Source organism: Lissotriton helveticus, chromosome 4_1 (assembly GCF_964261635.1).
Source record: "Lissotriton helveticus chromosome 4_1, aLisHel1.1, whole genome shotgun sequence".
Lineage (NCBI taxonomy): Eukaryota > Metazoa > Chordata > Amphibia > Caudata > Salamandridae > Lissotriton > Lissotriton helveticus.
In genome coordinates this window covers 923,720,956-923,744,768 of record NC_136063.1, presented here as the reverse complement: position 1 = coordinate 923,744,768, position 23,813 = coordinate 923,720,956, and positions in this window count along the sequence as shown.

Below are 23,813 nucleotides of genomic sequence, written 5' to 3'. Positions count from 1 at the left end.
AATTAAAAAAAAAAAGTTTTTTTGCCCTTCAGGGTCCTTCAAGGCCCCCTTTAGAAATCCTAGGGGGTCAGGGGGTGTCTACCCTGCCCCTTTTTAATCATTTCCTCCTTTTTATTTTCACCTCTTGTGTCTCGATTCTACCGAGACACAAGATGGCGGACTCTCCGGACTGTTTAGAAAGTTGACAAACACCCGAGAGCCAATCAGCTTTCCGCTCGCGCACTCCTGTAGCGCGCCGGGTGCGCTCCCCGGTACGCACACCGATATATTTGTGTTTTTGATGTTAATTTTCAAAAATAACCACTGGAGCAATTTTCACCAAATATAGCAAAGGCACATCTGCGTTCCAGTCCCTACAATTTTGCCAAGTTTGGCGTAATTCTGTTTAGCAGTTCGGGCTGTAGACTTGTCAGACCGTCCTATGGAAATTAACATGGGGAAAACACGTTTTGGGACCCCCCTTTTTTCTCAGCCCCCACTTCACGAATCCCCACGAAACTTTCAGGGAAGGAGCGGAGCGGAGCTGGCCACAATTTTGGAAAATTACACGCAATTTCCTCAACCGGCGCCAGAGTTATTCCCAATAGAATGTTGCAGATTTCCTATGGTAGCTAGGTCCTAACTATACCTACCTACTGGCGACCGCCAGTAGGTAATATATACTCACTGAAAAAAGCCATAGGTTTCAGGGACGTTATAATTAGTTGGACATTTCACTAGTACAAAACAATAGAAATTCCGCCGTTATACTGCTGATGATGGCACATATTACATCATTCGTGACATGATCAGCGACATCACTGATGACATCTCAAATGACATCACTGATGACATCATCTAGTGAATGTGTATTTCTTTAAAGTTTAAATATGTATATATGATCAAGGGAGGGATCTCCCGAAACGCGTTATGGCGGCATTGGCGAAATAAAATAAGGCACTCACCAAACTGGGTCCACGCTTGTCTGTTCGTTTTGGATACAGAAGTTGAAGGCGAGTTGGAATGATATATATATAGTTGGACTCACTATAACTTGCGTGTGCAATGCACTGCTGATGACGTCACATATTACATCACTCATGACATGGTCAGTGACATCACTCATGACGTCACTGATGACATCTCAAATGACATCACTGATGACAACATCCTTGTGACAAAGTGGCAGACCTCCTATCAGCATAAAATAACCTTTGACACACACATTCAAAAATAAAAACTAACATTTTCTTAAAAAGGAGAAACCAATACCAATTACAACAACTTATTAGGTAATTCCAACATCTACATACACATCCACTCATTCACCAACAGTTCTATATAGTCACTCATGCATGTACTTACTCATCATATGTACTCATACACCTATACATCCTGTTACACACTAATACTCATCCATATAGTTACTCACACACAAATTCACACATGCAAATAAACTATCAAAAAACCATTTACTTGATTATACTGCTATATACACACCACTACACATACTTCTACAGACACAGAAACATATTTACTCTCTTAAACAATCAATTATAAAAACACATACCCACTAACCCACCCATACACACAATCATCCACCCATACAGTCTTGCACACATGCTGTCTTCAAAATACATACAAATAGTGAGTCACTCATTCATGCATCTGTGCTCTAAGTAATATCCCCCACCGAACCATACAGACACTGATACTGATACTCAAAAAAACAACTAATAACCCATATACACACTCATGTAGCTATTCACCAACCCATGCAGCCACTTATACACAAAGTGAGGCACAGATACAGATATTTAAATATTTAAACATTACTCGCTAATATATATATTCACTAAGATATATTTAATAAGTCAGTTAACCAATCAATTTTACACAAAAAAACAAAACATCCATTTAGACATTTATTTACCCATTTATTCTTCCATCAACCTTTAGATATACATATATATAAAATATTTATTTTTCAGAAAGATACACATTCACTGGATGATGTCATCAGTGATGTCATTTGAGATGTCATCAGTGATGTCATGAGTGATGTCACTGACCATGCCATGAGTGATGTAATATGTGACGTCATCAGCAGTACATTGCACGTGCAAGTTATAGTGAGTCCAACTAACTATAACGTGGGAATTTCAATGGTTTTATGCGAGTAAAATTTCCACCTAACTATAACTGGTGTGAAACCTATGGTTTTTTCAGTGAATTTAATAGGTTTTTTAAATGCTAATTACTAACTATAACTGGTGTGAAACCTATGGTTTTTTCAGTGAATATATATATATATATATATTACCTACTGGCGGTCGCCAGTAGGTAGTTATAGTTAGGATTGTTTTCCATAGGGAAATCGCAACATTCTATTGGGAATAACTTTGGCGCCGGTTGAGGAATCTGCCTGAAATTCTCCTCAAATTTGCCTCGCGGCGCTCCGCTCCTTCCCTGAAAGTTTGGGGGGGATTGGTTAAGCGGGGGATGAGATAAAAGGGGGGTCCCAAAACGTGTTTTCCCCATGTTAATTTACATAGGGCGGTCGGACTAACTTGTAGCCCGAACGGCTGAATGGATTCCCACCAAACTTGGCAAAATTGTAGGGACTGGGAGCCCGATGTGCCTTTGCTATGTCTCAAGATATGTGCTCCAGTGGATTTTGAGTAATTCAGGTTCGAAAAAATATATATATCTATAGCCGCGCCCCGGTACGCGCACCGGGGAGCGCTCCGGGCGCGTCACGCGATTTGCGCACGGAAAGCTGATTGGCTCTCGGGTGTCTGTAAACATTCCAAGCAGTCCGGAGCGGCCGCCATCTTGTGTCTCGGTAGGATCGAGACACAAGAGGTGGCAAAAACAAAGGGGGAAATAACCAAAAGGGGGCAGGGTAGACCCCCCCTGACCCCCTAGGTTTGATGTGGGGGCCATAAAAGGGTCCCGTGGGTGAAAAACATTTTTTTATTTTTTTTTTATTTTCGCGCGGGGGGGGGGAGCGTACCGGGGAGCGTACTTTGGTGAAAAATAGTGAAAATAGTAGTGTAAAAAAATCATTTTGAGTGATTAGAGGTAGGGTAGCTCTGAAAAGAGTTTTTGGGTTCTGTGGCTGTTTTAGGTACCTACAAGTACGTCCCATACACACCCACACGCACACAACCCCACACCCCCACAGCCACACACTCCCCACAATTACCTCACACACGCACACCTCCACCCACACCCAAACACCCCACACCCCCACACCGCACACCCCCACACCGATACCTTACACATCCACACCCACACCCACACACCCCACATACCCACACACACACACCTCACCCCCCCCAACACACACACTTACACGCACACACAGATACCTCACAGACACACCCCTCACACACACCTCCCTCCCTCCTTACACACACACACACACACACACACACCTCACAGACACACCCACACATCCCACACATACACACACATCCTACACACTTACCCCCCACACCCACACACCTCCCACACACACCTCACACACCCACACCTCCATCTACACTCAAACACCCCACACACCCACACCCACACACACACCTTACACACCCACACCCCCACCCACACCCACATACCCCACACACCTACACACACCTATACACCTCACCCCCCCAGACACATACACACACATACCTCACAGACACAACCCACCATCCCCCACACACACCTCCCCCCACACATGGGGAAAACTCAGTGAAACAGTAAAATGATAATTTAAAGTGCTTAGAGGTATGAATAGAGTTGTTGTGTTGTGTGGGTGATTTAAGTACCAACATGTAGGTGCCAATGCAGAGTCTTAAATTCAATGTACACCTTTTTTTATGTAGATATCTAGCATGTTGTTACAGAAGTTATTGTGGTATATGGAATCCATACCATAGTCTGTCAGGAAAGCAGAAACAGATCCTTGAGAAGACTTAGGGGATCATGGATAGTCTACCCTGCTCCCTTATGATGTTTTAAAATGGCACAGTATACTGTAAGTTTCACTTTATACTATAATATAAAGATAAATCCTTTAAGTACTCCCTGAGAAGACCTAGGGGATCATGGGTAGTCTACCCTGCTCCCTTATGATGTTTTAAAATTGAACAGTATACTGTAAGTTTCACTTTATACTATAATATAAACATAATTATTTTGGTAGTACTTCATGAATTAGATATAAAAATGAATAATGTCTCAAACAATTTTTAATTATTAAATAAAAATGTATTGGTTAGAATGTTCATAGTTCAATAAAACTTCCAGCATTAGATCATCTGGAATCTCCTAAAAAATGCATGTTTCTATATCTAGTAAACATTCAATAAATTGTTGATCCAAAGACTGATCCATAAAATCTTCTTCAACAAAATCTTCATTAAGAATCTCCTCATATGTAATCTCGAAGGAAACATTGATATTTTCTTGCTCCCCTTCCATTTTCTTGCTGTAAATTGCATAAAAGATAACTATATCAGTAGAGTTAGGGCACTGTTGGGTTTAGGTTCAGACAGGTAGTTCTGATTTTTTAACAGTGAAGTTAACTTTGGGCAGTGTATGGTAACAGGCAGGAAGTAGAAATATAAAAAAGCGCCTGTGAAGAAGCGTACGTAAATTCATAATTATAGCAGAGAAGCCTAAGTCAATCCATAAATATAACAGAGGAGTCTATCTCTATCTATAACTATAGCAGAGGGACAGTAAATAACTATCAGAAAACGTTTTTACAAATTAACTTAAAGTGCCCCTTACAAATTATCAACTTACTTTACAGAGAGGTGAAGAAGAAAAAATGCGAAAATCCTTTCAAGATGTACCTCAGGTAGTTGTAGTCAAAATGGCCGTGTTTCCCTCTCATTTTTCATTTATATTCATGTACATAACCAATCAAATGTCAGGAAAAAAAAGTAGAAAATGAAAGTAACATTTTAATTGGTTGTGAATTCTAACACTTCAGATGTGTTTTTGTCATGTAATTTACCTCAGGATATTTAGACAATGCTACAGCTCAAATGGGTCAATGGAATTCCACCAAATTTGGGAAAATGGTAGGGATTAGTATGTAGTAGGGCCTATTCTACATTTGGTGAAAGTGTCTCCAGTGGTTTTTATGTAAATGAACTTTTACAAATTTTTGGGAGCGCTTCCCGGTGCGCGCCCCGGTATGCATACCGGCAGCGCTACGGGAGTCCTCCATCTTGTGTTTTGGTAGATTTGAGACGCAAGATGGAGGACAAACAACGTTGGGAATGGGTAAAAGGGGGCACGGTAGACACTCCCTGACCCCCTAGGTTTTCTGAGGGGGGCTTAGGAGGCCCATATAGGCCCAAAAAACCCAATTGTTTTTATTTTCGCGGGGGGAGCGCCCGGTACGCGCACCGGGAAGCGTACCGGGGAGCGTACTTTAGTGAAAAACAGTGAAAAAAGTTGGAGAAAAATAATCATTTTGAGTGATCTGAAAAGAGCTTTTGGGTTTTGTGGCTAATTTAGGTACCTACACGGAGGTTCCAATGCACAGTCTTATATTCAGGAGGAATATTCTGTTCCCCTCATCTGAGAAGTGCACACCATCTCCTCTGTAGATATCTTGCATGTTGTAACGCAAGTTTTTGTTGTATATTGAACCCATTGCATAGTCTCTCATGTAAGCAGAAACAGATTTATTCAGATGTTTCCGTGCTTTCTCAAATTGGGGACAAAATTGGTTGGACCACTTCCATTTCTGTCTTTGGCATATATTGGAATATACCAAGGCAGTTTGAGGAAAAAGTGCCATCAATTGCTCAAAGGGGTCCTTTAAAAGCATTTCCAGACCTACCCCAGTCAAAGTGCCTAAGTCATTTCCACCACAGTGCAGAATTATGAGGTTAGGGTGTGGCAGATGCAAAAAGGTTTTCACCAATGGTATCAATTGATGACATCTCAATACTCTTTGGCCAATCCATTTTATGTCTACATTTGGTAAGCCAAGGTTGTGAAAATTTCTGGTAGCTGCATACCTTTGAGCCCAGTGGATGTAGCTATGTCCAATAATCCAGACAAAATACATGGTAAGAGGAGGTTCCGGTGCAGTCAGATGAAGTGTGGGAATGAAATGGCAGTTGGAACAGTATGAGTTTGCAAAAAAAAAACTGTGGAGTTTCAGTGCTCTTCAATCACAAGCAATGATTGGTGGATTCAGATAGTTGAAAACTGGAAGTTAGGGTGCATGGTTCTGTTCTGTGAAAGAAGGAATTTGAATGGTTAAGAAAAAGTCATTTAAAGAAAGATTGCAGCGGAAAAGCTGGTGTATTGAGAGGTCAAACATCCTTGCTTAGTTCATTTGCAACATTGTAGAATAAACGTTTAACCCTGGGAGCTCAGTGAGGAGGGAGTTGCTATGGTAACAGGTAGAAAAGGCTGAGGGGGGGAAGGGTGTTGGTTTGAAAATAGAGAGGGAAGAGTTTTGATTGGTTACCATGTGCAATATGTGTGTAGAATTAGAGGTTCTCTGTGCCATTCATGGTTTTAGTGCCTGGAGTACATACTTTTTGCTCTGCTAAAGAAATATTGGTGTGTGTGTCTGACACGGTTCTCAATCTCCTAAAGCATTTGTAAAGGTGAGTAATGATTCATTTAATATACATAGAGACTTGTATACTCTATGGAGAAGATTTGGAAGCAAATTGTGGTTTTTTAATGTTGCTTTGAGTCATGCTTTTTAATAATGCTTGGTAAAAAGTTTTTACTGCATACAGGAATTGTATTTTGTAAAATTGTGAAGTTTCAGTAGTGACATGGAATTCTTGTACATAGGACCTGTGCTGTGTTTCTTAAATGTGATGTCAAAACCGATTTTGGGGAAAATGAATGGCTTTTGCATTTTTGAGATGGAATGAATAGTGTTTGCATGCTGAAAGAAATAAATTTGACCTTTTCAGAATGATGTTACCTGTGTTAATTCAGTGTAGGAAGCACATTGAGTTTCATTGCATAGAGGAAATGTATTTTGTAAAATTGTGAAGTTTTAGTAGTGACATGGAATGCTTGTACATAGGTGTTGTGCTGTGTTTCTTAAATGTGATGTCAAAAACGATTTTGGGGAAAATGAATGGCTTTTACATTTTTGAGTAGGAATAAATAGTGTCTGCACGCTTAAGGAAATAAATTGACCTTTTCACAATGATGATACCTGTGTTAACTCAGTGTGGGAAGCACATTGAGTTTCTTTGCATAGAGGAATTGTATTTTGTAAAATTGTGAAGTTTCACTAGTGACATGGAATGCTTGTACATAGGACCTGTGCTGTGTTTCTTAAATGTGATGTCAAAAACGATTTTGGGGGAAATGAATGGCTTTTACATTTTTGAGAAGGAATAAAGAGTGTCTGCATGCTTAAAGAAATAAATTTGCCCCTTTCACAATGATGTCACCTGTGTTACCTCAGATTAGGAAGTAGATTGTGCAGATGAGGTGAGGCATGTCCAGAGGTATAGAGGAGTTGACGCCTTTGTTCAAGACTGTAGTGGGAGAGAGGGCTTTCCTGGGGAGCATAGGTGGTGAGGCTTGTGTCTAAGAGTGCAGTGGACTAGGCTTCTTGAAGCCTATCCCTGACTGCACTCTTAGACACAGGCGTCAATTTGACTCTTTACAATGATGTTACATATGTTACCTGTGTTACCTCAGATTAGGAAGTAGATTGTGCAGATGAGGTGAGGCATGTCCAGAGGTACAGAGGAGGTGAGGCCTTCGTTCAAGACTGTAGTGGGAGAGAGGGCTTTCCTGGGGAGCATAGGTGGTGAGGCTTGTGTCTAAGAGTGCAGTGGACTAGGCTTCATGAAGCCTATCCCCGACTGCACTCTTAGACACAGGCGTCAATTTGACTCTTTACAATGATGTTACCTGTGTTAACTCAGTGTAGGAAGCACATTGAGTTTGTTTGCATAGAGGTATTGTATTTTGTAAAATAGTGAGGTTTCAGTAATGACATGGAATGCTTGTACATAGGACCTGTGCTGTGTTTCTTAAATGTGAAGTCAAAAACGATTTTGGGGAAAATGAATGTCTTTTACATTTTTGTGATGGAATAAATAGTGTTTGCATGCTGAAAGAAATACATTTGACCTTTTCAGAATGTTACCTATGTTAACTCAGTGTAGGAAGCACATTGAGTTTCGTTGCATGGAGGAAATGTATTTTGTAAAATTGTGAAGTTTTAGTAGTGACATGGAATGCTTGTACATAGGTGCTGTGCTGTGTTTCTTAAATGTGATGTCAAAAACGATTTTGGGGAAAATGAATGGCTTTTACATTTTTGAGTAGGAATAAATAGTGTCTGCATGCTTAAAGAAATAAATTGACCTTTTCACAATGATGTTACCCGTGTTACCTCAGTGTAGGAAGCATATTGAGTTTCTTTGCATAGAGGAATTGTATTTTGTAAAATTGTGAAGTTTCAGTAGTGACATGGAATGCTTGTACATAGGACCTGTGCTGTGTTTCTTAAATGTGATGTCAAAAACGATTTTGGGGAAATGAATGGCTTTTAGATTTTTGAGAAGGAATAAAGAGTGTCTGCATGATTAAATAAATATATTTCAACCTTTCACAATAATGTCACCTGTGTTACCTCAGATTAGGAAGTAGATTGTGCAGTTGGGGTGAGGCATGTCCAGAGGGACAGAGGAGATGAGGTCTGTGTTCAAGACCGTAGTGGGAGAGAGGCCTTTCCTGGGGAGTATAGGTGGTGAGGCCTGTGTTTAAGAGTGCCGTGGACTAGACTTTATGAAGCCTATCCCCCACTGCACTCTTAAACACAGGTCTCACCTTCTTTGTACCCGTGGACAGACCTCTCTTCCACTACACTCTTCAATACAGACCTCACCTCTCCTGCACCCCTAGACAATCCTCACCTCATCTGCAACCCTGAATAGACTTCAACTAATCTGTATCCTTAGACAGGCCTCAGCTTATTTACACCCTTGGACATGCGTCACCTCATCTGCACCCAGTTACCATCATTTATACTCAATACATTGAGGCCTGTCCAGAGGACACAGATGAGGTAAGGCTTGTCCAAGGGTGAGAGGAGGTCAGTCCTCTCCACTGTACTCATGGACACTGAATGCTTGTACATAGGACCTGCAGTGTGTGTCTAAAATGTTATTTAAAAAACGATTTTGGTGCAAATCAATGAGTTTTAGATTTTTGAGAAGGAATAAATAGTGTCTGCATGATTAAATACATATATTTCATCCTTTCACAATAATGTGACCTGTGTACCTGAGATTAGGAAGTAGATTGTGCAGATGAGGTGAGGAATGTCCAGAGGGACAGAGGAGGTGAGGCCTTTGTTCAAGACTGTAGTGGGAGAGAGGCCTTTTCTGGGGAGCGTAGGTGGTGAGGCCTGTGTCTAAGAGTGCAGTGGACTAGGCTTTATGAAGCTTGTCCCCTACTGCACTCTTAGACACAGGTCTCATCTTCTTTGTACCTGTGGACAGAGCTGTCTTCCACTACACTCTTCAATACAGGCCTCACCTCTTCTGCACCCCTGGAGAATCCTCACCTGATCTGTAACCCTGAATAGACCGTTTGCTTTTTGTCATTGCTTTGTTGTTTGGTAATAGTGATCTATAATGTGCTATTTTTTTTCAACACAGATTGAAATCAAGATTTCAAGAGTAAGGAAAGATGCCTTCGAGGCAAAGGAAAAGAAAACATGATTACCGCAGAAAAACAAAAACAGCAACGGAATTACAGCACTCTTCCACAACAAATACTTCAAAAAACAGGAACAAAGCTCCTGGTAAGACAACTAAGTCTTTCTTACGGAACATATGTAGATCAAAAAAAAATGTTGGAGAGCATGTAGAAAAAGAGAATGAGAGAGTAAATTTGAAAAGGAAGGAGAGACCCTCAAAATATTCTACAACTGGAGCAGGAGAGAATAATATGTATAGGAATAGAAGGCAGAATCAGTTTAGAGACATATGTAAACGAATGTTTCGCAATAGGGTGGTTTTAAATTTGTTAAAAAACATTAGGAAAGGTAAACAGAGAGCTGATTTTTATAGGAAAAAGAAAAGTGTAGAGAAGATTGTTGATCAGGCTTTTGAAGTTAAGAAAAAATTATTTATTTTAATAATCAAAAGAATTAGGACACTTAACAAGACAATTGATGTTTTCAAATCAAACAGTAGATGGAAAAGAGTAATTAATCGGACTAACTTTTGTAAAGTTTTTTCAGGAGAATGGATACACAGTTCAAGTTGTGAGCCATTTTTTTAATGAGGAGAGTTACTTCCAGGAGAATGATTTAGTGCATGCAGTTGACACCAGTGGTCGAGCGTATGAAGTTAAAGACGGTTGTCCGATTAAAAAAGAGAAACTTGTGCCTAGAGAACCAGAAGAGGTGTTAACTGATGAAGTTTTGGGGAGACGTACTAAGGGTCCAGTGTACACTTGGAAGTGTAGTCGTATTTGTAGTGTGCGACAGGAATCAATTGATTTGTTTTGTAATTTCTTACGTACATATAGTAAGAAAAGTCTAAAGCAGAAAGTGAAGTTGTTGCAAGACTTAGATCCTTGCAGAGTGAGAGAAAACACAGGTTTGCAAGGGCATTCACTGGCTTGTTTTTCTAGAAAAGTCTGTCAGAGTGTTTTTCATCATTTTAAGATGTTAGCAGTGCATCATACCAAAATGAGGTAATTAGTGAGAATGTTGTATTATGCAAAAAGTCCAGCACTTAAGCTTAAACAATTAAACAGTGCTCTTTTGCATGGAACTGAATTAGATGTGAAGAAGATTTGTGAAGAAATTGAGATTTGTTATTTTGGTGAAAAAGAGGACAGTGTAGAAATCGACATAGCAATTCAAGGTAATGTGGAAGACAATGTACAGATTTCAAGTACAGAAAAGTTTGAGCAGGAAATTACCAGGTTTAAGGTGAAATCAAGTGAAAGGCTGAATTTTACTTGTGTGTGTTGTCGACGAAGTCATTATAAGCATCAAACTAGATTAGTTGATTTATACGTAAAAAGTGAAATGATAAATAATTATGAGTGGAAGGATTTTGCAACTTATTTGTGGGTGGAGAATTGTTTTGATTTGAGTTCTGATCAGCGTATTTGTAAGGATTGTTATGATAAATTAAATCAAAACAGAATGCCTGCTAGAGCTGTTCATAATAATCTGGAGTTGGTAGACATTCCCCGTGAATTGATGGATTTAAATACATATGAGTCTATTTTGATTCAATGTGTCCATCCTTTTCAGGCAATTGTTCGCATGGAGCCTAAGATAGGGAAATTGCCTCCTACAGATTTGCAGAGAGGATTAAAGGGAAGAGTTGTTTATTTGCCTCTAGATTTCAAATAACATATTGATACAATTGGTATAGAAAAAGTAGAAGAGGAACCTTTAGTTATTCTAGTTAATGGGGTTCCGACAAAGAGTAAGAAAATCTGGCAAGATTTAGTGGCTGTTAGGAAAGTCAAAAAGGCAACCTTGTATTTAGTCAAAAACAATGAGTATTACAAAGACGTATGTGTTGCAGCAGAGGAAACAGCTGCAGATGAAGACAGTGATTGTTCAGGCGGCCAAATTGAAAAAGTTGATGTGTCTAGAAGTGAAGAAATATATCAACATTATACTGTTCATCCTTTGCATTCCAAAGAAGTAATGGGGAATGCAATTGAATTGTTTCAAATGAAAGCAGCAAAAGGAAGTCCCATTAGTGTATGGGAAGAAAGTTTGGAAGCTCGTTGTTTTCCACAGCTATTTCCAACAGGTCGAGGTGGACGATATGACGATCGACCACTTCAAATTCCTGCATCTGAATATCGAACTGTAAGATTATATGCTGAAGATCCAAGGTTTTGTCAATGCATTCCCTATTTGTTTCATTTACTGTATGAAAGGGACTTGTCTGGGCTTTCTTATGCAGTAAACCATATACTGAAAAGTGGAGCACATCTGCAAAAAGTTTTGGCGAGGGACTTTATGGAGAAAGTGAATCTGCAAGATAATATTTTGGAATCTCATTTAATCAATCTCATGGCATGTCAGCGTGGTACAAACGAGTATTGGTACCGTCGTCATGGGGAATTGAAATGTATGCTAAGAAACTTAGGAACTCCTACATGGTTCCTCACTCTTAGCTGTGCATGGGACGACTTACTTCAATTTCTACGAGAGGCAAATGCAAATATACAAAATATAGCATTCAAAACACCTGGAGAACTGTGTTCTTTGGATCCAGTGAATGTATGCAGATATTTCAATCATAGATTTGAAGCTATGATGTCTTTTATTACCAACAAAATAAATCCTCCCCTTGGAGAGGTTTTGGATTTCTTTTGGAGAAAGGAGTATCAAGCGAGAGGTGCTCCTCACATACATATGTTGTTGTGGATTAAAGATGCACCCAAATTTGGAACAGATTCGGATGAGACAGTGATGAGCTTCATTGAAGAGTATTCAACATGTGCTGTTCCGAAAACTACCGAAGAAAACAGTTTAAGGCAACAAGTTTTACGCTTTCAATCCCATCGTTGTGGAAAGTACTGTCGTCAAAAATTCAGAAACAAGGACAAGTTCTACACAAAATGTCGTTTCGGCTTTCCACGACCAGTGATTTCTAAAGGAAGAGTAAATAATTTGATGTCTTCTCTGCGACATACTGTGACGAGGAAATCACCAAAAAATACATACAATTTAAAAAGAAACGAAGAGTCCAAGTACATCAACGACTACAACCCAGTGATTTTGTCCATGTGGAATGCTAACATGGATATTCAATTCGTTGCTGACAACTCTATTGCTGTGGCTCGATATGTGACGTCTTACATCACAAAAAAAGAAAAGACAGAACTGAAGGAAATGTGGGAGGACATTTCACATGAAAAGAGTCTAAGCAAGAAATTATACAGTTACAGTCTGAAGATGTTGTCGCATCGAGAAAATGGAGCATATGAATGTTCTGATCGATTGTCATCAGCAAGTCTCTATGCCAAATCTAGAACCATCATTTGGGTGAGTCTAGGTCTTGCTGCAACACGAAATCGAGTTTTGAAATCTGTACAAGAAATAGAGTATTTGGCAGAGAAAGAACCAGCAAGTACAGATATTTTGAAGACAAACAAGTTGGATACATACTATCCAAATAGAAGTAGTCATCTTGAGATCAGTTGTTTGTATGAAGTTCTGCAAAACTATATTTATAAGAGAACCATCAGAGAAGATATCAACAATGGAATATATGCTATCATTGGGTGTGAAGGATGTCTAGTGAGACATAAAAAAGGCCATTTGATTAATCATCGAAAATTGAGTTGCGAAAATCCAGAGAAAAGGGAATTTTACTATTTAGCTCTTTTGCAACTCTTTAAGCCATGGTGTACAGAAGAGGAACTACTTGGAGATTTTCTCTGTTACGAAGATTCTTTTAATGCAACCAAGGATACCATAGAATGTCCTGTTTTTCCAAATTATCTGCAAATGTTGAACGAAGAAATAGAGCAAGAAGCCACAATTGCTGCAAAGATTGCTAGAGACAGTTCTCAAGACAGTCAGAGTTCTGTTTCATTGAGTCAGGATCCACTTGGAGGACCAATTATTCAAAATGAAGCTGCCACTGCCATGGATGAGGTGGAAAGAGCTATGGAACAAGCTCAAGATGATGTAGTTAACTTAGAAGATTTGGTGAAAAAACTAAACCTTGAGCAGAAACAGATATATGACGAAGTCACAGAACAGATTGAACATGGATTCACTCATGAGAAAAAAGAGTGCTCATGTACATCATTTAAACCAGTCCAACTGTACGTAAGTGGAGAAGCGGGAACTGGAAAAAGTTTTCCGATTAAAGCAATTGCAACTTATCTGCAGTAAAGGACTGAATCCCCGCTATCTTGTGTTGTTACCGCTCCAACTGGACTGGCAGCACATAATATTAAAGGTATTACTTTACATCGTTTACTGATGCTGCCAGTGGAGCATGATAACAAATTGCAATATCACAAGCTATCTGGAGATGCGTGTTCCGAAGTTTCCAGAGTCCTGAAGAAAATGAAACTTCTTATCATTGATGAAGTAAGCATGGTGTCAAATATAATGCTTGCTTTTGTGCATTTGAGAATGCAAGAAATTCCTAGAACAGACTATGATGTCTTATTTGGAGGAAAACATATTATTGTTTTTGGAGATCTACTGCAGTTGACTCCATTGAAAGGACAACCTGTGTTCAAAATGCTCACGCATGAAGATACCAGGAAGTGCCTAGGAAGCATTGGAAACGTTAATATATGGTTAAACTTCAAATATGCAGAACTGCTTCAAAATATGCGGCAGGTAAAGGATGAAGATTATAAAAATATCCTACAAGATGTAAGAATCGGAAAAGTAAGTCAGCAAGGGAAAGAAGCTTTACATGGACGATTAATTTCAAATTTGTACCCAAATGAAAACATTCTTCCAGAGAATATTTTTAAGAAAATTAACGAGAAGAAATCTGGAATATGTTTGATGCCAACTCTGAAACAATGTTCCATGTTCAACAACAAAATGTTAAAGTTAGAAAATGAAGAGATAGTCAAACTGGAAGCTATAGATAAAATAGAACATATGGGAGCAACAATTATTTTGTCTGAAAATTTGAAATCAAAATTGGATTCATTAGAGAAGACTATATCTAAAACTGCTGGTTTTGAAAAGACTCTGAATGTGTGTTTAAATTGTCGTATTATTTTAAGGAGGAATTTAAATGTTGAAAGAGTTCTGGTAAATGGAGCAATGGGTCATGTTGTTGGTTTTGTGAATTACAAAAATAGAGATGGAATTTAAATTTTAAAAATTAAATTTGATGGCATTGACGAAATAGAACAAATTTGTCTTTGTTCAGCTAGATTTTTGCTTGTGAAAGACTTATATGTTCGCCGAAAACAGTTTCCTATTTTTTTGGCATATGCGGTGACAATTCATAAATCTCAAGGTTTAAGTGTAGATAGCGCTTTGGTGAACATTGGAAGTTCTGTTTTTAAAGACGGTATGGCATATGTGGCATTATCACGAGTCAGAACTTTATCAGGATTGTACTTGATTGAGTGTGATAAAACAAAGATTTGTGCAGATCTAGATTGTGTTACAGAATACAATAGGTTAAGAAGAGAGTATGCTCCACATTTGCCTCAATATCCTCTGTTTGAAAAACGTGTGGTAGGCCGAAAAAGAAGAAATGAGAATAATTGCAGTGAGGTAGTAGCAAAAAGACAAAAAGTAGATGAAACCGCAATTGTAAGGAGAAAGAAAAAGGATTCTGTTGAGGATGTTGTTGGATTTCAGTTTGAAAACAGTTCTGGTGTCAACTGCTATGCTAATGTAGTGGTTAATGTTTTTTTTTTTCTTCAAAATATACAAGAACAGATTGTTGAAAATCGGGATCAAAGATTCTGTTGTTTGTTGAATTCCGTGTTTGAGAAATGTAGCAGTGATAGAGCAAAAATAGAAAGTGTTTCAGAAATTCGAAATCTTCTAGATATATGTTGTGGTCAAAATCAATTTTCACAGAATATTCAGCAGGATTGTCAGGAATTTTTAATGTATATGTTTGATGTATTGGAAGATGAAGGTGTAGATATAAAAAATCTTTTTAGCCTTTCTTATCAATGGCAGCATGACTGCGACAACTGTACTTTATCAAGTACAACTAGAATAGACACTGAAAGATTTATATATTTGACATTACCAGACTGCAAATCAGTGCCTTTTAATAATCTAGTGAAAGCAGCGGATCACAATATGGTGTGTACCCAATGTAAGTCTGCAATGTTGTCCACATTATTTATACAAAATTATGGTCAGTATGTCATTTTAATGTTCCAAAGATGTAGACCTGATGGAACTAAATTGACAACTTCTATTAAACATTTTGTGGCTTCTCAGTGATATCAGGAAAAACCTTTGCAACTGTAGCTATTATTTATCATGACGGTCCTTCTACAACATCAGGGCATTACACATGCTATTTAAAAAGTTGTAAAGGTTGGACTCTCTGTAACGACACTCATTTGACTTTCAAACAACGTTTGCCTTTTGACTTAAAAAATTCATACCTAGTGTTTTTAGAACCAAAATTTGAGTTAAGGTAATTGGCCTATGAAGACGGGAGCAGTTAATAAAGGTTATTTTGCTGTTTAAAAATATATTCTGAGTAAAAGTGATCCAGGTAATATAAAAAATTGACTTGTCATATAGGTACTGTAAGTGGATCTCATAGTAAGTGATATTAGTATTATACAAAATGTTGAACATGAGTGAGTCAGAGATGGTTTTACAAATACTTAAATATTGTGAAAATGTTGTATGAGCCTTTCTTTCAGAACGTCGGAAAAAAGGTAATTTCAGAGTTTCTTAGAATTAATTTGAAAATATACTCATACATCTGACACTATTTGGCCCAAAGGAAAGTTACAGGAATGAGTAAAGAGTCATGACTGAAAAAAGGAGTATATGAAAATGATGAAAATATTTCAGATGTTCTTGGAGCTTTTTTTCTAGAAAGTCGATGAAATGGATTTTTTAGTGAACAGCAGAGTACTTTGCAGCGAGAAAAGGACCTCCATGATATACTATTTGGCCTCAAGGAAAAGTAAGTCAATCAAAGATTAGTGTACATTTGTCATTTGTCAGTATCTAAGGTTTTTTTTAAAACACAATCTTTTAGATTGTGTTTTTTTTCCCGATGTCATATGATGAGTAATTTGAACTCACTGTTTTAAGTGAAATTCAATATATTCTGAGAACAGCAAAAACGAACTATGTAACATGTTGTACAAGTTATTCTATACTTTGGATTGTGTAAATTAAATTGTATTCCCATTGTCTGACACTCACTTTCCTTTTTCCATCCTCTTTCAGCTCTTTTTACTCACTTATAATGTCTTTCTCTCACTCTCTGTAACCCCCGTTCCTTTACTCCACTTCTTTGACAACCCCTCATTCTCATTTCAACTGTCTGCATCCCCTCTCTCCCTTGCATAACTTTTCAGCTTTCAGTCTCTCTGCTTTACTTCCCTTTTCCGTGTTTTCCTCCTTTGCTGTTTTGGTAATTCCTGTTTACTCACTCAGCAGTATTGTCGCACTCTATCACTATAAATCACCCACTCTCCCTCGCTTATCTTTGTTTGCTCTTTTCTTTTGACCTCTTCTCTCTATTTTTCGTTCACTACCTCTATGTCCTCAGTGCCTCACTCTCCTTGTGTTATGTTCACTTGTGTTTATCTACCTTCTATCATTTCTTTTACAACAACTTCACTGCTCCTCTCTCATCGTTCTTCATCCCATTTCTTTTACTCTGGTTCCATTACTATCCCTCATTTCCTTTCTTTCAATGTCCTTCTCTTTACTTTCATCACCAAATTATTTTCTCTCAGTACCACTGTTTTAGTCGTCTTCTCCTCTCTTTCCTTTTTTTGCTCCCTTACTCATTTCCTTTTCTCACTCATTGTACTCCACCTCACTCAGTTTTTCTCTTAGTGTGTCTGTCTACTAACTTCCTCACTCCATTTCCCTCAATCGTTGTATATTATCCTCTCTCCCTTCATCCCTTCACTCTATGACTGTTCTTCACTTACTCTCAGTTATCTTCTATTCCTCATTCTTCTTAATGCATCCTTAATTAGACTCTTTTCTGTCTCAGTCATTATCTTTTTACTTACTACTGTTTCCTGATTTAGTTTTGCTAACTCACATTGTTTTAGTATCTTTCTTACCTTCAGTTCATTTCTCTGTTCTTCTCTTCCTCTCTGTCAGTGAATCTACATTCCTTACTCTTAGTAATTTGCTCTTCTTCTATTTCTTTTTCTCTCTTTTTGTCCTTCTACCTTACTTTATTTCCCTTTCTGTGTCCTTCACTCTTACTTTATTTCTAAATACACTGTTATGATTTTTAACCTCTTTATTTGTATCTTTTAATTTAAAATACATATTTTACTAATTATACCTTATTTTTTCTTCTCTCTTTCACAGATACAAAGTGTAGTAAAAACATGTAATTAAGTTTACATTAATTATATGGTAAGTGTGACTGAAAAAATTTAGTTTGTCATCACCCTTTGCTTTATCCTCACTAATATTTTCTCAACGAACCTCACTGCAGTTTCTTTACTCTGCTTCCCTCACTTATTCTCCATGTTTACTCCCCTTTCCCTATTTTCCCTCTCATATTCAACTTCTTTCAGTTCCCATTCTTTACTTCACTTACTCTCTGTTCCCTTCCTTTACTTCTTCTCTCATTCTCTTTTTCTTAATTTTTTACTTCACTCCTACACACACACCTCATCCCCCTCCCAACACATACACACACCTCTGACATACACACCACACACACACCACACACACACCTCATACACACACACACCCCCACACACACTCTTCACACACACACACATTCCATACACACACATACATCCCACACACATATCCCCCACACCCACAGACCCCTCACAGATATCTCACACACCCTCACCTCCACCCACACCGAAACACCGCACACACCCACACCCACAGACACACCTTACACACCCATACCCCGACCTACACCCACTGACTCCCTATAAGTCACACACACTGCATTACTTACCTTTCTTTGATCTTTCACTCAAACCCATTCAGGCACTGTTTCCTTTACTCTCTTTGTCCTTTCTCTTTGTCACTCCCCATGTCTTATCCTAATTCAATTTTCACCCTCTTTCACCCCTCTTTACTTAAACTAACTGGTCTTTTCTCACCCTCCTTCACCGTTCTTCATTTATCCCTGTTCCGCCACTACCCTTCATTCTCCATTTTTTACTGCCCTTTCTTTTTCTTTCAACACCCACTCACATTCTCCCACTATCTCTACTTTAGTCTTCTTCCTCTCTCTTCCTTTCTTTCGCTCCTTTAGTCATTTTACTTTTCTCACTTTCACCCTATTACACCTTCTCTGTTTTTTACTATGTAATAAACAATCCCTCTGTGTTTCTCCCTGTAGCTCTCTTTCTCTTAACATTACTCTCTTTGTATTCTTCCCTCATGCTAACTCCTTCATTAATTTTTTTTTCTCTTGTTTTTGGGTGCGCGCCTCGGTACGCGTACCCTAAGGAAAAAAAAATTGACAGAGATTCTTTAAAAATATAGGTTTATTTTTATAAATTAAAGGTAGTTCTAAAAAGAACTGTTTTTTTTCTTCTTTTTGTTTTATATTTTTTTTATTGTGTTTTTGAACATTTTGTACTTTTTTTGGCTTTTCAAAAAAGTTTTATATTTTTTTTGTATATTTTATGGGGAGAAACAAAAAAAAAGGGAATTGAAAATGGCTCAACTGGAGCAAAAAACAAAAAACGGAAAAAATTAGGGTTTTTTGGGGCATTTGTGATTGTCACAAGCAAGGACGACGAGCTTTACGCTCTTTTCACCATAGGAGATGAGCTTGCCACAATGAATACATGTTATTCGGAAATCCTCAAATCTTTGTTGAATGCAAGGCATCATCTCCGTTGTTTCTGGTCCCGATGGAGTGGGTTGCTTTCTTTTGGAGGTGGTCCTTGAAGACTGGGGGAGGTTACTGGCCAGTTCCCTGAGCTCTGCACGAGAATAGTTGTTTGAATGCTTGCGGGTCATATGTCTAATCATGGTATTATTACCAAAAGAATATTTTTTGTTTGGGTTGCCCCTTGAGAGTTCCATGCCACAGATTAGGCAAGTTACCTTGGCCGCATTGACTTTTTTCTTGCCCTCTGGGATTGAAAAAAACTCCCATACAATGTGTGCCCTTGGCTTGTATGGGGTATTGTCTTCAGACAGCCATCTTCTCCCCTCCTCCTCTTCCTCTTCCTCCTCCTCCTCTTCTTGACCACCAATGTACTGTTGTGGTGGTCCTCTTGGTGGTGGTGGTGGTGGTGGTGCAGATGCTCCAGCTGTTGCTGCTACAGTAGCCATTTCAAAGTACAAAATAATTCTCTTTATTGTTGAAACAGGTCTTCCTCAGTCAAAGGACAAAGTCAGAATAAGGAAAAAAGGTGGGGTCTTTCATCATTTGGAAAAACAAAACTGTCCTGAACCAATGAAAAGTGTTATTTTCAGGTCACATGACCCGGGCTTTCATCATTTGGAAACCAAAACTGTTCTGCACCAATGAAAAGTGTTATTTTCAGATCACATGACCCGACGCGCTTACGCTACACGCCCCGGGGCGCGCCCGTAGTCGCGCTCCGGGGCGCGCCCGTAGTCGCGCTCCGGGGCGCGCCCGTAGTCGCGCTCCGGGGCGCGCCCGGGGGTGCGTAGCGTAAGCGCGTCAGGACGTTGCGCGATCGTATGCGCTCGCGTGCTTCCGGGTGCGCTTACGCAGTGCGTCATATGACGCATCATGCGGTTACGCTAAACGTCACGATGTTGTTTTCGTTCGCGAGAATAGCGCTAACGGGACGCTCCCCGGTACGCGCCTCGGGGCGCGCCGTAACATTGCGCTTTCCCGTGCGTTCACCGGTACGCGCCCCAGGGCAAAAAAAAATAAAAAATAAAAAAATTACATAATTATACAATATAAAAATCGTTATAATTTTTTTTACTTTTTATACCTATAGAGATTTGCTATTAAAAAACCTATGAAATTCACTGAAAAAAACATAGGTTTCACACCAGTTATAGTTAGAAATTAGCATTTAAAAAACCTATTAAATTTACTGAAAAAACCATAGGTTTCACACCAGTTATAGTTACCTGGAAATTTTACTCGCATAAAACAATAGAAATTCCCACGTTATAGTTAGTTGGACTCACAATAACTCGCGCGTGCAATGCACTGCTGATGACGTCACATATTACATCACTCATGACATGGTCAGTGACATCACTCATGACATCACTGATGACACCATCCTTGTGACAGAGTGACAGACCTCCTTTCACTGAAATGTAACCCTTAAAACACATATTCAAAAATAAAAAGTAATATTTTCAAAAAAATGGAGATGCCCATACCAGTTAGAACAACCAATTCAGTAATTCCACCATCTATATACTCATGCACTCATTCACCAACAGTTCTATATAGTCACTCATACATATACTCACTCATCATATGTAGTGATACACCTATACATCCTCTTACACACCGACAGTCATCCAAAAGATACTCTCACACATACTCACACATGCAAATAAACTATTGAACATTCATTTATTTGCATATACAGCTATACACACACTACCACCAATGATGCAAATGTCCATGGCGGGTCCTGCCCCGCTTTATGGTGATGGCAAGTTTTGCGGGTCAAAGGCAGCATCACGTTGGTGCGGCTACATTTTGGATGAAGGCAAACTGGCGCCCTTACAGGGAGGGAACCAGTTTAACAGCTCCTGTTGTCAGCCTTAAAGCGGGGCAGGACCCGCCATGGACATTTTCATCATTTACTTATTGCCACGAAGAGACTGTAATAACGCACCCACTGGGGTAACAAACGTGAGCACTACATCACCCAGAAGGCCATGGTGATGGCCACGCCCACGAGGGCAGGTGTTGGATTAATTGGAGTGCTCTCGACAGCGTTTCCAGTCATTCTGCAAGACACGCCACTGAAGAAAGGCTTACCCCTGAAACGCGTCTGGCGTATATCCATTGAACTTTGCTAATCCTTGATGGTTCGTGCCGGCAGGCTGTGCATCAATAAATATGAGCTGAAACTTCGTGTGGCTTCACTTCGAAAGGGTTTCCTGTTGTTGTGGATATATATATATATATATATATATATATATATATATATATATATATATATATATATATATATATATTACAGCTCCAAAGCACCAAAGCACTGCACTCCCAGGCGGGTGCTTCCGTTGCGAGGGCGCACTCGCAAATCCAATACTGCTCCACCTCCCAAAGCCGTAAAACTCCCGTAGGAAGGAAAGCACTCACGGAGGTATAATTATCCAATTTATTTAAACACAGCAAACTGACGCGTTTCGGTCGGAATCTTTGTCAAAGTATATATATATGTATATATATGAAGGTCCACAGTTTACCCAAGGTGCGGGCGCACTCACAACCAGCACATTCAAAACATAAGGAGAACCAAGCGCCACCGGCGTCAGCAGAGCCTGGCGCATTTCAGGAATCCTCCCTTTCTCAAAGGCTTTCTGCTCCAAAATGAATGTCTTCAAACAGATTCCAATCGTATTACCCATTTTCTTTTTGCATCAATCATTTTCAAGTGAGTGACATCTTAGCAAAGCATTGTGGGATTGGTAGTCTGTAACATAATGCCCCAGTGGGCTGAAGGCATTCTTAATGGAAATAAAGTTCAAAATCACGGGTGCACTCTCCTGTTACTCCCCATTCAAAGTAGCGCCAGATTGTTCTAAAACGCTGATCAACAACCAGCAATGGAACCGCCCAGGTTCGTAGCGGTGCAAGCCCCCGGCTGGGTCGGCCGCAATAATGAAGATCCACAGTTTACCCAAGGTGCAGGGCACACTCACAACCAGCACGTTCAAAACATAAGGAGAACCAAGCGCCACCGGCGTCAGCAGAGCCTGACGCGTTTCAGGAATCCTCCCTTTCTCAAAGGCTTTCTGCTCCAAAATGAATGTCTTCAAACAGATTCCAATCGTATTACCCATTTTATTTTTGCATCAATCATTTTCAGGTGAGTGACATCTTAGCAAAGCATTGTGGGATTGGTAGTCTGTAACATAATGCCCCAGTGGGCTGAAGGCATTCTTAATGGAAAAAAAGTTCAAAATCACGTGTGCACTCTCCTGTTACTCCCCATTCAAAGTAGTGCCAAATTGTTCTAAAACGCTGATCAACAACCAGCGATGGAACCGCCCAGGTTCTCAGCGGTGCAAGCCCCCAGCCGGGTTGGCCGCAATAATGCAAGGTGTATTGAAGAATGAGTGGGTGTATAAGTATCTGGATGGCGGATTTTGTAGGTGTGTGACTGACTGTTTAAGTGAGTTATTTCATGTGTCCTACTGAATGCATGTGTTAGTGACTAAACTGTTTAAATGTCTGTATCAGTCTCTCTGCTGTTGTATAAGCTACTGCATAGGTAGCTACATGAGTGTCTATATGGGTTATTGATTGGTTGCCAGAGTATTTGTATGGGTGCCTGAGTGTGTGTGTGGCTGCGTGGGAAGTGTGTCCCTCTGTACATACATGTTTGAGTGGTTGATTCACTGGGTGTATGGGTTTAATTAGTGCATGTGGAAACAGCTGTATGTGTGAGTGAGTTTGTGTATTGGTGTGTTGGTGAGTGATTGGGTGTCTCAATGGGACATGCCTAAGTAACTCCATATGTAAAAGGCAGTGTATGTGAAAGTTGAAGTATATAAATGACTGTACATAAGAGTCAGTGATTGTGAGAGTTGCTGTATGGACGAGTGTGTATTTGTATCAGTGATTGTAGAAGAGAGTAAGTATGCATTTGTTTCTGTTTGAATGAGTGATGTGGTGTGTGTATAACTGTATAGGTCATTAAATGGAAGTGTGATTGATTCTTTGCATTACTGACTAGGTGTGTGAGTAACTCTGGATGAGTGGTGGTGTTTGAGTGTCTGTATAGGTGTATGAGTGCTTATGTTAGTGTTGTATTGATGAGTGACTACATGTAAGGGTGATTGTATGGGTGAATGAGTGGATGTGTGTGTAGACCTAGGAATCAGTGAGTGCGTATGTAGTAACTGGTATTGGTGTGTCGATGGTTTCGAGAATGATAGTCTGTATTTTACAGTTGGTGTATCAAAGGTTATATTTGAGTGTGAGGAGGTGCATCGTATTATCACG